This window comes from Spermophilus citellus, assembly GCF_964194105.1.
Source record: "Spermophilus citellus genome assembly, chromosome: 18".
NCBI lineage: Eukaryota > Metazoa > Chordata > Mammalia > Rodentia > Sciuridae > Spermophilus > Spermophilus citellus.
Window position 1 is genome coordinate 57086892 of NC_138200.1, and position 13558 is coordinate 57100449.

The window sequence follows — 13558 nt, forward strand, 5'->3', positions numbered from 1 at the left end:
TTTTTCTCCATAGATAGGAAAATCAAGAAGTGGATCATGTTTGACCAGCAGGGGCTCTCAACATATCAGTGACCAACTCTTGCTACTCAATCTATCATTTCAAACTATTTCCTTCTGGGAACAAGGGGAGACTGGGCAAAATGTGAAAATCATGAGTCTGAGGGAATCAGGGAGCAACCAGTCTAGTGAGAAGTCAAGAGCAAAAAGAAACCAAGAGACTTTTGCTGGATATTTGGGACAACTTTTCCTGTGTCACTCCAGAAAAGGTTAAAAAGATGAAAAGAGCTTTCAAAATACTTAAAGATCTAGAGATATTTTAAAAAATGAGTCAGGATGAGCTAAGGATATAAAATCGAGAGGAGGATGTGGGGTAAAAGTCCCAGACTTTGAGTGAGGACTCCAGAAGGCCACACACTAGGAACAAGGTAAACTAGAATAGACTCTCAATTCAAATCATTTCAATCTCTGCCTAGATGCAGGAAATTCAGCATGGCCGTTCCTTCACAGCTTTCCCAGAAGCAAACATATATCACCCCTGGAGGAAGAAAAAATTCTGGGCCTGAATGTATCTCCAGAATATATATGTACAGTGTCCAACAGTAAATCCAACAAACATAAATCAGTTAATATAATTTACCACATAGATAGAGTTAAGGAAAAGAATCACATGGTTATCTCAATAGATACAGAAAAAAGTCTTTGACGAAATACAGTACCTATTCATGTTAAAAACACAGGAGAAACTAGGGATAGAAAGAACTTACCTCAAGATTATAAAAGCTGTATACAACAAACTCAAGACCAATATCATATTGAACAAAGAAAAACTGAAAACATTTTCTCCAAAAATGCTTTAACCTGTCACCTTTCCTGTTCAACATAATTCTTAAAACTCTGGCCAGAATAATTGGGCAAGAAAAAGGAAATTAAAGGGATAAGAATAGGAATAAAAGACCAAATTACCTATTTGCTGATTATATGATCCGTTTCTAGAGGACCCAAAAACTCTACCAGAAGATTTCTAGAGTTGATATTAAAAATTTAGGAAAGCAGCAGGATTCAAGATCAATACACATAAATCAATTGCTTTCCTATACTGAAGAACTCAATCCCAGTCACAATAATCTCAAAAAAATTACTTGGGAATAAATCTAACCAAGGAGGTGAAAGATAACTGTAATGAAAACCATAGAATAATGCTGAAGAAAGAAATGGAAGAGTCATAGAAGATAGAAAGGCCTCCCATGTTTTTGAGTAGGCAGAATTAATATTATAAAAAATGCCATATTATCAAAAGTGTTGCACATATTCAATATAATCCCTATCAAAATACCAATGACATTCTTCACAGAATGAAAAAAATAGCAGTTCTACAATTCATTTGAAAGAATAAAAGATATAGACTAGCCAAAGCAATAACGAGCAAGAAGAATGATACTGAAGACATCATAATACCTGATCTCAAATTATACTACAGAGCTACAGTAACAAAAACAGTGTGATATTGATATCAAAACAGATACGAAGACCAGTGAAATAGAGTAGAAGATACATAGACAAATCCACAAAAATATTCAACAAAGGTGGCATGTGATATTCAACAAAGGTGGCAAAACGAAAGGTTGATCATTCTCTCTTATATGTGGATGCTAACACATACCCATGGAGGAAGAATAGATGTTCGGTGTATTAGACAAAGAGTAAAGAAGGGAATAGAGGGGTAATAGGAATAGGAAAGCCAGTGGAATGAGTCTGACACATCTTTCCTATGTACATATATGAATACACCACAGTGAATCTTCACATCATGTATATCCACAAGCCTGGGATCCTAATTAGAATAAGCTATACTCCATGTTTATATAAATATGTCAAAATTGACTCTACTATCATGTATAACTAAAAATACAAAAAAATGATACTTAAAAGAAGTGCCAAAACTATACATCTGAGAAAAATAGCCTTTTAACAAATGGTGCTGGGAAAACTGGATATTCATATGTAGAGGAATGAAACTAGACCCTTATCTTTCACACTGCACAAAAATCAACTCAGAGTGGATCAAAGATGTAAGAATTAACTTTGCAACTAATAGAAGAAAACATGGGTTCAACACTCCAGTATTATTGTTTCAGTATTATTGGCTTCCTTAACAAAATCCCTAAAACTCAAGAAATCAAACCAAGAATCAATAAGTAGGATGGCATTAAATTTAAAAATACTTCTGCACAGCAAAAGAAACAATTGAGAGTGGAGAGAGAAAGCCTACAGAATGGTAGAAAATATTTGCCAGCAACTCCTCCAACAGGGAATTATTAGCCACAATATATAAAGAACTCAAAAAACTTAACACCAAAGAAAAACATATAACTCAATCAAAAAATTTAAAGAACTAAACAGACCTTTCTCAAAAGAAGAAATGGCCAACAAATACTGAAAAATGTTCAGTATTCCTATCAATCAGGCAAATGCAACTCACATAGTTAGAATGGCAATCAACAAGGATATAAATACTCATAAATGCTGGTGAGGATGTGAGGAAAAAGGTGTATGCAAACATTATTGGTGGGACTGCCAATTAGTAGAACCACAATGGAAAGCAATATGGAGATTCCTCAAAAAACTAAGAATGGAACCACCATATGACCCAGTTATGTCTCACTCCTCAGTATTTATCCCAACAATCTAAAATCAGCATTCTATAGGAATGCAGCCACATCAATGTTTATAGAAATTCACAATAACCAAACTATGGCTCAGTGCCCTACAACAGAGGAATGGATAAAGAATATTTGGTATATGTACACAATGGAGTTTTACTCAGAAATCAAGAAAAATGAAATTATGGCATTGACCGGTAAATGGATAGAACTGGAGAACAACCAGCCGGACTCAGAAGGTCAAGAGTCGAATGATTTTACTCATAGGTGGAAGCTAGAGCAAAACAGGGAGAAAATGGGGGAAGACTCCATGAAAATAGAAGGAAGATCAGTGGAATAAAGAGGGGAGGGAGAGGTATGGGAAAAGGGAGGAACTACAAAATGAAATGGACAAGATCATGTTATGTACATATATGAATATACCACAGTGAATTTCACCTTTATGTGAACCTATAAAGCACCAATTATAAAACTATAAATAAACAGAAGGAAGATTGGTAGAGTAGAGACAGGGAACAGAGCAAGGGAAGTGGGCAGGGAAAGAGAAAGTTCTGGGGACTAAAATAGAACAAACTATACTCTGTGCATATGTGATTATGTCAAAATGAGCCCCAATATTATATGTAATTAGAAGGAACTGATAAAAAACATTTTAAAAGGAAGACATTTTATTTTATTTTATTTTTTACCCTTAACATTATTTTTATTAAGTCATTTTTATTTTATTTATTTATTTATTTTTGAGCAAGCAATCTTGAAGAAATTCAGTACTATACAATTATGGTTAAACAACAACTGTTATTTTGAAATATTATAATATGTTATTTTCTTAAGAGCTAAACTTAATTAAAATAAAGATATCAATGAAATTAAGGAAGACATTTTAGACAGGCAAGTTCTCAAGACAGTTACCATCCACATGTCCTTTCTCAGAAGGCTACTGAAGAAAACTCTACCACACTGAAAAAGGCACAGGGTTCAGGAAACAGGAGTCCCAAGGAGGCAACCCAGAGGAACCCACAGGATGGCCCTGTGTGGCATTCCTGGGTTGCCAGCCATGTCACAGGCCAGAGCGCAGCCTGTCCAGAGGAATTGAGACTCACGGCTCCAGGATAGATTAGTCTCCAAGGAGATGGAACTGATAGAAAGTCTGTGTTCCTGAAAATATCAGGAGGAAGTTTGTCCCTTTGGTGGAGTCTCTGGGACTGAGACCACGATAGATTGAAGACCAAGTAAAGATAATAATTGCCGGGAGCATATAAGTTGTGGCGGGAAAAACAGGAAATGTAGCCACAGAACACTTTTTATGGCTCGTCCATGAATAGTATTTGCATACTCATAATAATATGAATGCAAATATTTATCTCACCAAAAAGTAAGTTTTAGCTATATTAGGAGAACAGGGAGAAGAAAGTAAAGGAGAAAGAAAGAAAACAGAGAGGTATAGAATAGAATTATTATTATCTTCCAAAGATAATGTCCAAACTAAAAAAAATTGAGGAATAGAAGCAGATTAGCTAGCGCAGCCGGTACTAAAAGAAAATGCTCAAAGAACTGGCAGTGGCTGGCTGTGTTCAGGCCCAAGAATTTGAGTCTTGGCAAGATGGTAGAGTGAGTTCAAAGGACTACTGTTTTCCACAGTGTGCCTTTTCTAGAATTTAACATATTGAATTATGTGTATATATACATTTGATAAAAAGTAAAACAAAAAAATTAAAGTCTACCTACTATGCCCCCATTAATGGAGGGACAGATATATATGCAGATATGCTTTTTTTTCTTGTAGTCATAAACTGTATCTAGAAAATGTCATAGAAAACCATTAACAGTAGCTACCTCTGGGGATGGTGATTAGTGACCATTCACAGGCATGAGAAAGATTTTTCACTCTTGGAATCCACCTGAGTTTCACACCCATGTACATGCATTCTTTACTTTAAAAAAGGCTTCTAAGAAAGACAGAAATTGAATGTACTGAGGCAGGAAGGCAGAGTTAAAATTAAATGGGCTCTAGAGAGACAATATCCTTTTAGGGAAAGTCCTTCATTTGCTAAATTTAAGTGTGTGTATCTTCTTACTACACCAATAATATTATCCTATACAGCAAACAGGGAAAGAAAAGAGAAATCACTTAGTCGAATTTTTGGTGTGCAACTTCTGAAAATTTTTCCTGTGAATGAAGTCTCTCTGTGTATTCCTACCCTTTGCCAGCTATTTTCACTCAAGATGTATATTCATCACTTTTAATATGAATTATTAAGGAATGTTCTCTATAGATCATCTTTACTGACTGATTTTATTGCCTCATATTACTTCAGCACCATTGATTTAACTAACCCTATCCCAGTGTGTCACTGCTATGAACAAAGCTTGTCTTAATTACAGCTCACATCCTTAACTGTTTCCTTTGACTAAATTCCTAGAAACACAATTGCTGTTGTCAAACAAACAAACATAACCAAAAGTCTTAGTACATCTTGTGAATTATCTCCCAGAAAATTTGTACCAATTTATATCCTGTCCTTCCCCGCCACACACACCAGTGTCCCAGTGTTGAGGAACACACCTTTCTCTCTCTCTGCCCCTTCTCCCTCTCTCCCAGACTGTTGCCAACATTTTTGTTTTTGTCAAATCTAGCAAATTTTTTTTTAAATTTTATTATTTAAATTTGTGTTTCTTTAGCTTTCTAGTAAAGCTGGACATTTGCATATATTTGTTGGCCAACAAGTATTATTTTTGAGCCCTGTCCCTATTCCAGGTACTGTGCTCACCAAAGGGAGAGAAAACCAGTAAGTAGAATGGTTTCTTTCTCTGGAGTTCACAATCTCACAAAAGAAATGAGTACACAGACAGGTTGAAATGTGTAAGCACCGAGGAGGACGTGATTCATTCTTCTGTCAAATGCAAGTTCATCACAGGTGAGAACATTTGAGTGGTGACTTGAAGACTAAGGAGGACAGAGAAATGGGATACATTCCTGAGAGCAGCATCTTCAGATGTGATGATGCTTGGCACATTTTGGAAGGGTAAATGACCTGGTATCCTGGGAAGCAAGTCTGGAAAAAGCATTGGGGCCCTTTTTATGAAGACTGGTACTCTATCCTCCAGATCAGGCAAATCTGGTACCAGTCCTGATTGCAGGCTTCCATGTTTGCAGAGGGTCTGGGTGACTTCTCAAAAGGAAGTGAGATCCTCTCCTACCAAGATTCACACAAAATGATGTTTACCTCAACCATTGAAAGTGAGCTTATAGATGGATCAAGCAGGAAAAAAATTGTGACAAACGTCCACCATTTTGGGGTCCATGAACTGTGGAACTAGTATGTAAAGTCTGGAGTGAGTATGTGTGTGCATGCACATAGATGTATGTGTATTTTCCTGTAGAAAGGTTTGTGGATTTCTCAAAGAGGGTAAAAGATTCTACCACTGATCCAATCTGTGATGCAGGTTGGGGAGGGTGCCAGCAGGAAGTTTGGAAGATAACATGCATGTGCTAAACACGGTGCTAGATGCTTGGTACCTAATTTTTTCATCTTCAAGTAGCACATTTAACAGGTAAGGAAACTGAAACCGAGCTCTTTCAGATTAGCTCAAAGTTACTGGACTACAAATGGCAGAGTCCAGAACTGACCATCAAATCATGTGACTCTAAGACCCACACTTTTAATCGTGACCCTGAACTGCCTCTAGCATCAATTGTTCTGCACCTCATCTCTGAATTATCAGTTAATTCTTTTAAGCCATAAAGTGACTCACTTAGAGAACTATATGACTAGAGATACCATTTAGATGACAGAAAGGAGACAGGCCTTAGTGACTCTTCATTGTTCTCATTTCACACACAAAAAGTCGATCATCTGCTGAGTTAATAGTATAAATCTGAAGAAATCCCTCACCCTGCATGTTGGTTCCTGTTATTATTTGCTTCCTCTCATTCCATGGGAGGAAATTCTCGCAGATTTCAGTTGGCAAATGAATTATTTTGAAGAAAAGTGCACAGTACTACTTTTTCCAGGCTTCATAGCTGCTAGCAATACAGAATAACAGGCCCGTCTGAGGATATTCACACTCTCAGATATTGTTGATGTGACATGTGCAAACAATAGCCCTCACGTCTACCTTTCATGGTAAATATTAAATACACAATAAGGAAACTCATAAAAGCTCTGGCCTATTTATCTTGGGAGCTGAGCACCGCCTAAGCTGTGCGCTGATGCCGTATTGCCAAATAAAAAGCAAATGTTATCTTCAGATACGTGAAACCTCAGAGAGAAAGGCTCAGCACTAATCATCAGTGGGCACGGAATTCTAAATTGCCAAAGAGCACGAATATTCCATCTTCACAGCATCATGCACCTGCATGCACACGCTTCCTGATGTGTTATTCATGGTCTGCTGAAATGGTTGGTTTTCCAGTCCCAGTCCACAGAAAAGGCAGAGGCAGCTATTGCTGAATCTTTGATGAAAGACTTGTTTTTATCATCTTCCAAAAAAAAAAATATATGTATATATATATATATAGTTTTCGATTGCTGGACAACAAATTACCACAAATTTAGGGGCTTAAAACAATCCTAATAATCTTCTGTATGAGTCAGGAATCCAGGCTTGGGCTGGCTGGATCTTCTCCTTAGGATTGTAAAAGGCTCAAATAAGTATGTTGACGAGCTAAATTTCTTACAAGAGGCTTGGCTAGGGAAAGGCCCAGGACTAGGCCCTTCAGATTACTAGAAGAATCTCTTTCCTTGTAGTTGAATGATGGAAGCCCCTTTCTTGATGGCTGTCTGTAAGGACTGTTGTCAGCTGCTTTGGAGCCACCCACTGTTCCCTGCGACGTGACTCTTCCCATAAGCCCTCTTATGCTTGGCTTAGCCTCACTAGGAAGAGCCCAGTCTGATTAAAGTCAGCATGTTAAAGTCAACTGATTTGGGATCATAACTATGTCTGCAAAATTCCTTCATGGCAGTGCCTAAATTTATGTTTCTGACTGGAAGTCAGTTGTCCCCCAAAGAGATGGACATCTTCAGAGCCATCTTAGAATTCTGTCTACCACAAGCCCCAACATGGTTCTCTTCCGGCAAGTATTGTGATCTTTTATTTTTTAACAAACACTGTTGAGCCCGTCATGAGGTATATGTGGAGCCTTTTGAACTTCAGTGAAATGGTGACAATAGCTGTCATTTGTGAGGACCAGATACTATGCTGAATTTCACATGCCTGACCTCCTTTAGCCATCACCACAACTCATGCAGAAGATATCATCTGTATCCTGAGCTACACAGGAGAAAACTGAGACTGGACATGGCTGAGTGACACAGTCCAATCGGGGAAATGGCAGAGCAGGGATCAAACCCACATCCCTTTTCTTTCAGAGCTCTCTCCCCTAACCCAATTCCATTCGTTGTTATCTTTCTGTATCGTGTTTTTTTAAAAGGTTACGAAATGTCCTCCAACACTACAATGACAAGGATCCATCTATGTCTTCCTTAGCCTAAAATTTCCTCTGAATAACAGAAAATGTCACGTAGACTAAGTCCTCCCTAAAAGTGAAGGGCACACCTAAAAGTCAAGTACCAAATATACAAATAGATGCTAGAAGTTTATAGCCTGACTTGTGGGCTGGCCCAGGGCCTTAGCATCAGAATCGTAATGTGCCTTGTTCTTTGGATTCTGTGATGTATTTTTCCGTCTGATTTTGTGCCAAGCATTGATTAATAAGCTTCATCAAAAAGGATACTCATCAATTCAGCCCTGGAAAGCAGCTTCAGGTCTTCTTTCCAAAGCGGCTAACCTGTATCAGCAGGAACCAGAATAGCAACGGCGCACATCCCCCGAGCTGACAGGACACTCATGCCGTGACATCCTCAAAGCATCACAAATAGAGGACTGACCTGTATGACTGGCTGGAGGAAGAAAACAAATGGTTGGTGTGGGGGAAATGACATTGGTGTACCCTCTTTTAAATGCATCTCACTGTTTGATGTAAAAAAGGACGAAAATGACATTGATTTATGTCTTTTAAAAATTTGTTCTTTTTAGGTATACACGACAGTCGAGTGTATTTTGACATACTACTCATGTGTGGAGTATAACTTATCCTAATTAGGATCCCATTCTTGTGGTTGTACATGATGTGGAGTTTCACATGAACATAGGAGAGTTATGTCTTAATTGTAAGATGAATCTTAAAAATGAGCAAAATGTAGAACACTCTAAGGCCACAAATTTGGGGAGAAAGCCCAACGGGTTGAGCTCTTTTTGCCTAGAACATTCTTATTTGTTCTCCTAGCTATCCTTCTATTTGTCCTAACAATAGATGGATGTGAACTCTGGGCCCAGGACAAGGGGACAAGATTTGAAACACCAAGTTGTTCTCCCACTTGAGTCCTTTGCTTTTCAAAAGCTGATATTTAGGAAAGTTGGAGTTGGGAGAATGCCCGAGTTTGTAGTAGTGGACTGAACCAACAAGGTAGTTTTGCAGAGAGCAGCTAGCAGCTAACCATGCCCATTTCCCTTTGCTCTGGACCCAGAGTTAGACTACATTTCCCAGCCTCCTTTGAGGTTAGGTGTGGCTACATGACTGAGTTCTGGCCAGTGAAAATGGACACAAGTGATATGCTCCACTTCAAGGTTTGGTACTTAAAATCCTAGCACATCACCCTCCTTTCTCCTTCTCCACCTGTTGGCCAGCAATGAACCAATATCCAGAGTATCCTGGAAAGCCACAGAATCTTTTTAGCTGAGGTCCTTGAGTGACTGACTGACTGGAACAGAGGCCCATCCTCACCCACCAATTGGAATTCATTTTAATGGGCCTTGTTCTTTGGATTCTGTGATATATTTTACTGTCTGATTTTGTGCCAAGCTTGATTAATAAATTATATCAAGAAGGAAATTCACCCACTCAGCCCTGGAAAGCAGCTTCAGGTCTTCTTTCCACAGAAGCTATAAGAAATAAGCTTCCATTATATTAAGCCATTGAGTATCAGAGGTCTTTCTGTTATAGCAGCTATCATTACCTTATCTAAAATAGCTGCTTGGAATATAAAAACTGCAAGTAAGACAGACAAGTAATTCTAAAAAAGGAGAAGGGCTGATTACTCGGGCATGAAAAATCTATTTCCCTGTATTGCTTTGATTGTGTAGGTCAGACTGAAAATGTTATAAGTCAAGGACTCCTATCTACTGCAATAAAAACTTTAGATGAAATGAAGCTAACTTGATCCATTCAAAAATATCTATAGAAGATTGAATTTGCATTTATAGCTCTTTTAGAACTCATTTTAGTGCTTTCACTTTGAGAGTGTTAAAAAAATTGCAGGGAATAAATTAAGAAAATACATTAGAAATTATTTCTTTGAAACTAAATATGAATAGAATAATAATTGACCTACACACCTGAAAATCAAACTTATAAGGATTATTATCTTTTACTAATATATTAACAAACAGTTATAAACAAGGACATTTTAATGTTCTGGAAAGACAGGATTTGCTTACTTCTTAATATTTTAATATTCTGCTAGAGCTAAGTTTGAGTAGGAAAGTTACAGGAGAAATTTGAAAAACACATTGAGTCATGCAAGAATTAGCATATTTTCCACAAGTGCCCTTCAAACATGGACAATTATCATACAGGTATGTCCATCCAAACCCTAGTTTATTTAGTGTAGTATTTGATGTTTAATTGTTTCCCTCTATTTTTATATCCCAAAAGATTCAAAGATCATGAGTAATAATAGACTCTTGACTTAAAGTTAAATCTATAATTTCCATTATTACTGAAGTTAAAATAAAATTTCCTCTCATCATTCATCTACATCCTCATTATATACAATTTATAATCTTGAAAATATTCTTCTTTGCTTTACTTAATTCACTTAAATTTTAAAATGCAATTTACTTACTTCCCATGTAGACTTTCAAACCAGGAGGAAATTTAACTAGCATTCTGGCCTAATACAATTTATCCTCCTTTGCAAATTGGAAAATTGGTATTTTGATTTAAGTATTAGATTGTCCTCGAATAAGTACCTGTGAGCCAGTTCCTAAGAGAATGATCCTTGATTGGGCCTCCCTGACCAGATTCAGTTTCTGAATCTGCACTTAAGCCAGACCTGGATTTTGATAATGTTCCAAGGCACTTACTGAATGTCACCCTGTGAGATTCTGCCTGCCTGCAGTCTCTTAATACTTAACTGCAATATGCAATGTACATTTGCATCAGGTACAGAGATCACTATGCAGCTCTATACCAACTCCAACCCAAGCCTATCAGGAAGTTTCTGATTTACAGCCTCCGTTGCACCTGAGCCCCATCCAGTTACATGTCGTCTCGTGTTTCTCCTTTCGTTCTTTTCAGTAGACATACACCATGGGAATTAAATGGAAGAAAGATGTTTTTAGCCTGGGATGTCCTCCAAAGTCCAGCTTGGAAGTAAATTTTACATTTGGTTTTAAATATGCCATTTTCCTCCATATGCTTTATTTTGAAGGGCTTCTTCTGAGTCACTATGCTTGGAAAAGTAAGGGAAGCCAAGGAGGATATACCAGGGAACCATTGAGCTCTTCTCCAGTGAACTGGAGAGTTTGGCTTTTCCCCTGAGTCATTATCCTGGAAGTTTTTAGATGGTCTCCACAGCTCCTCTTTTTTAGATTTTTTCCTGATACAAATTGGTAATCACTAAATATTTTCTGTGACGATCAATCCACACATTACTTCTGAGTGGTGTGTTCCCCAAAATAAACAGAACTGTCAGAACTGATTTAGAGGAAATAGCAATCAAAACAGGGAAAGTATGTTTCTTATTAATTTTGAGAAGATTGTTTATATATACAATTAGAGTAGAGTAAATTAGAGTTTTTAATCAATAGCATAATATAATTAGGAACACACCACTTGGTAATTAAGTCTAATTTCACATTTGGTGGAAAATGAAAATGTGTGTGATATATTTGTCTCAATCCAAGGGTTCCAGCATCCTCTGCTCTGAAAAGCACTGTCGCCCCAGCTCCTTCTGACTTGTATTTTTATTGTCTAGGTGTTGGTCTCCCCGAATGCCATCACTGTCAGCTCCTTAGGGAAAGATAATATGCTTTGGGCATTTTTGTGTTGTGGGAAATACAAAAATGGACCACAGGGTCATTAATATATATTTGTTATATTTACTTGAAAAGTCCTAAAAACAATTTGCTCATCAAATTTGCAGAAACCTAGAGGGACTAGGAAGAGCAGCTAGAATGGTGAATATCATAATCATGATTGTAAAATCTCCCAAGGGGATAAAAACCTTAGAAGAAGAAATATAAAATATCAAGACCTGAACCCTAAAATGCAGAAACCAAAATTCAGAATGTAATGTGTGTGTTTAACAGCATATTATATACAGCTGAAAAAGGAATTAGTGAACTGGAAAACAGATCAGAAGAAACCATCCAAGATGAAGCACAGAGAGCAAAATGCAGATAGGAGGATAGGAGAGTGTGTAACAGGAAGTCACATACGTCTATAAATGGAGTCCTCAGAATTGAAGGAAGAGAATGAGTCAGAAGCAATATTTAAACAGACAATGGTTGAGATAATATTTCAGAAATAAAAGATATCAAACCAAAGACTCTGGAAAGATAGCAAATTCCAAGCAGAATATTAAAATATATTCAGACCTGGATATATTACAGTGAACCTCCACTGTAAGCATTCAAAGACAAGGAAAACGTCGTCAAAGCAATCTAAGAGATCACCATCAATGAAGCAGAAATTATGTTTTAAACTTGAATAAACTTCTTTTTGAGAGGATGCTGTTGTGGGTGCAGCAGAGCACTGTCCTGCCCGCTTCTGCTCCTGACTCACCGATCTTTTCTCTTGCCGAGAAACAAGTCAGTCAGGAAGCCATGCCAACCAAGACTTTGAGAATCACCACAAGAAAAACACCTTGTGGTGAAGGTTCCAAGACATGGGATCTTTTCCAGATGAGAATCCACAATCGACTCATTGACTTGCATAGCCCTTCTGAGATCATTAAGCAGATTACTTCATATAATATTGAGCCAGGAGTGGAGGTTGAAGTCACCATTGCAGATGTCTAAGACCACTGTTTTAATAAATTGATTTTCAGTTGTTAAAAAAAATGCTTATGGCATGAGTCATTTTTTTTCTGATTTGATACTGTACCCTTACTTTGGAGCCTTATTTATGATGTAGAAGGTTTTCTTCCAAAGAGGTAGATTCAATTTACCGTATATAGGTCCAAAGAAGTGCACTAAAACCCAGTGTGAAAAAGGTCCAAAGAAGCACATCTCTACATCATATAAAAAAGATATGTCTAATAATTTGAGTTGTTAGACAAATTAAGAAAGAAGTAATGCATACTGTAATAAAGAATATTCTATTGTTTTAGTCAGAAGAAAAAAGAAAGAAGTTATCTGTCATCAAAGAATTTGATTAAAAAGCTAATGTATTATTCCTTTGTCAAATATTTATTAAATACCTACTATATACTTGGCATAGCTATAGATGCTGGGGACATATCTGTGAGCAAGCAAATGCAAACAAAAGTCCAAGTTCTTTCTATGTTTGGATTATATTGTAGTGCAAGGAGACAGACAATGCCCATGGTAACTAATTCATGTTAGAAGATGGTAAATAAAAAGGAGAGAAACAGAGCGAGGTAAAAGTGGCCAGATTTTCTGAGGGTAGGTGTACACTTTGAAAGGTGATGGTCAGAGTCAGCATTATTGAGAGGAATTGTTTTAACAAAGAGGAGTGAGCTTGGAAGATTTAAGCAGTTAAAGGGAATGAGTTGGTAGAAGTCACTTCCAACTGCACAATTCAGTCACATCATATATTTCAAATTCTTTGGGATTTTAGTCATTGGCATTCTATTAATTATTATGAAGTA

The 13558-nt window shown here is 37.2% G+C and overlaps 1 protein-coding gene across 1 annotated transcript in view; it reads left to right on the top strand.

The window, feature by feature from the left end:
• HYDIN (HYDIN axonemal central pair apparatus protein) overlaps positions 1-13558 on the top strand; it is a gene marked incomplete at both ends in the record, with an annotated part of 332822 nt that overhangs the window by 140128 nt on the left and 179136 nt on the right. The gene's annotated exons all lie outside the window — the stretch shown is intronic.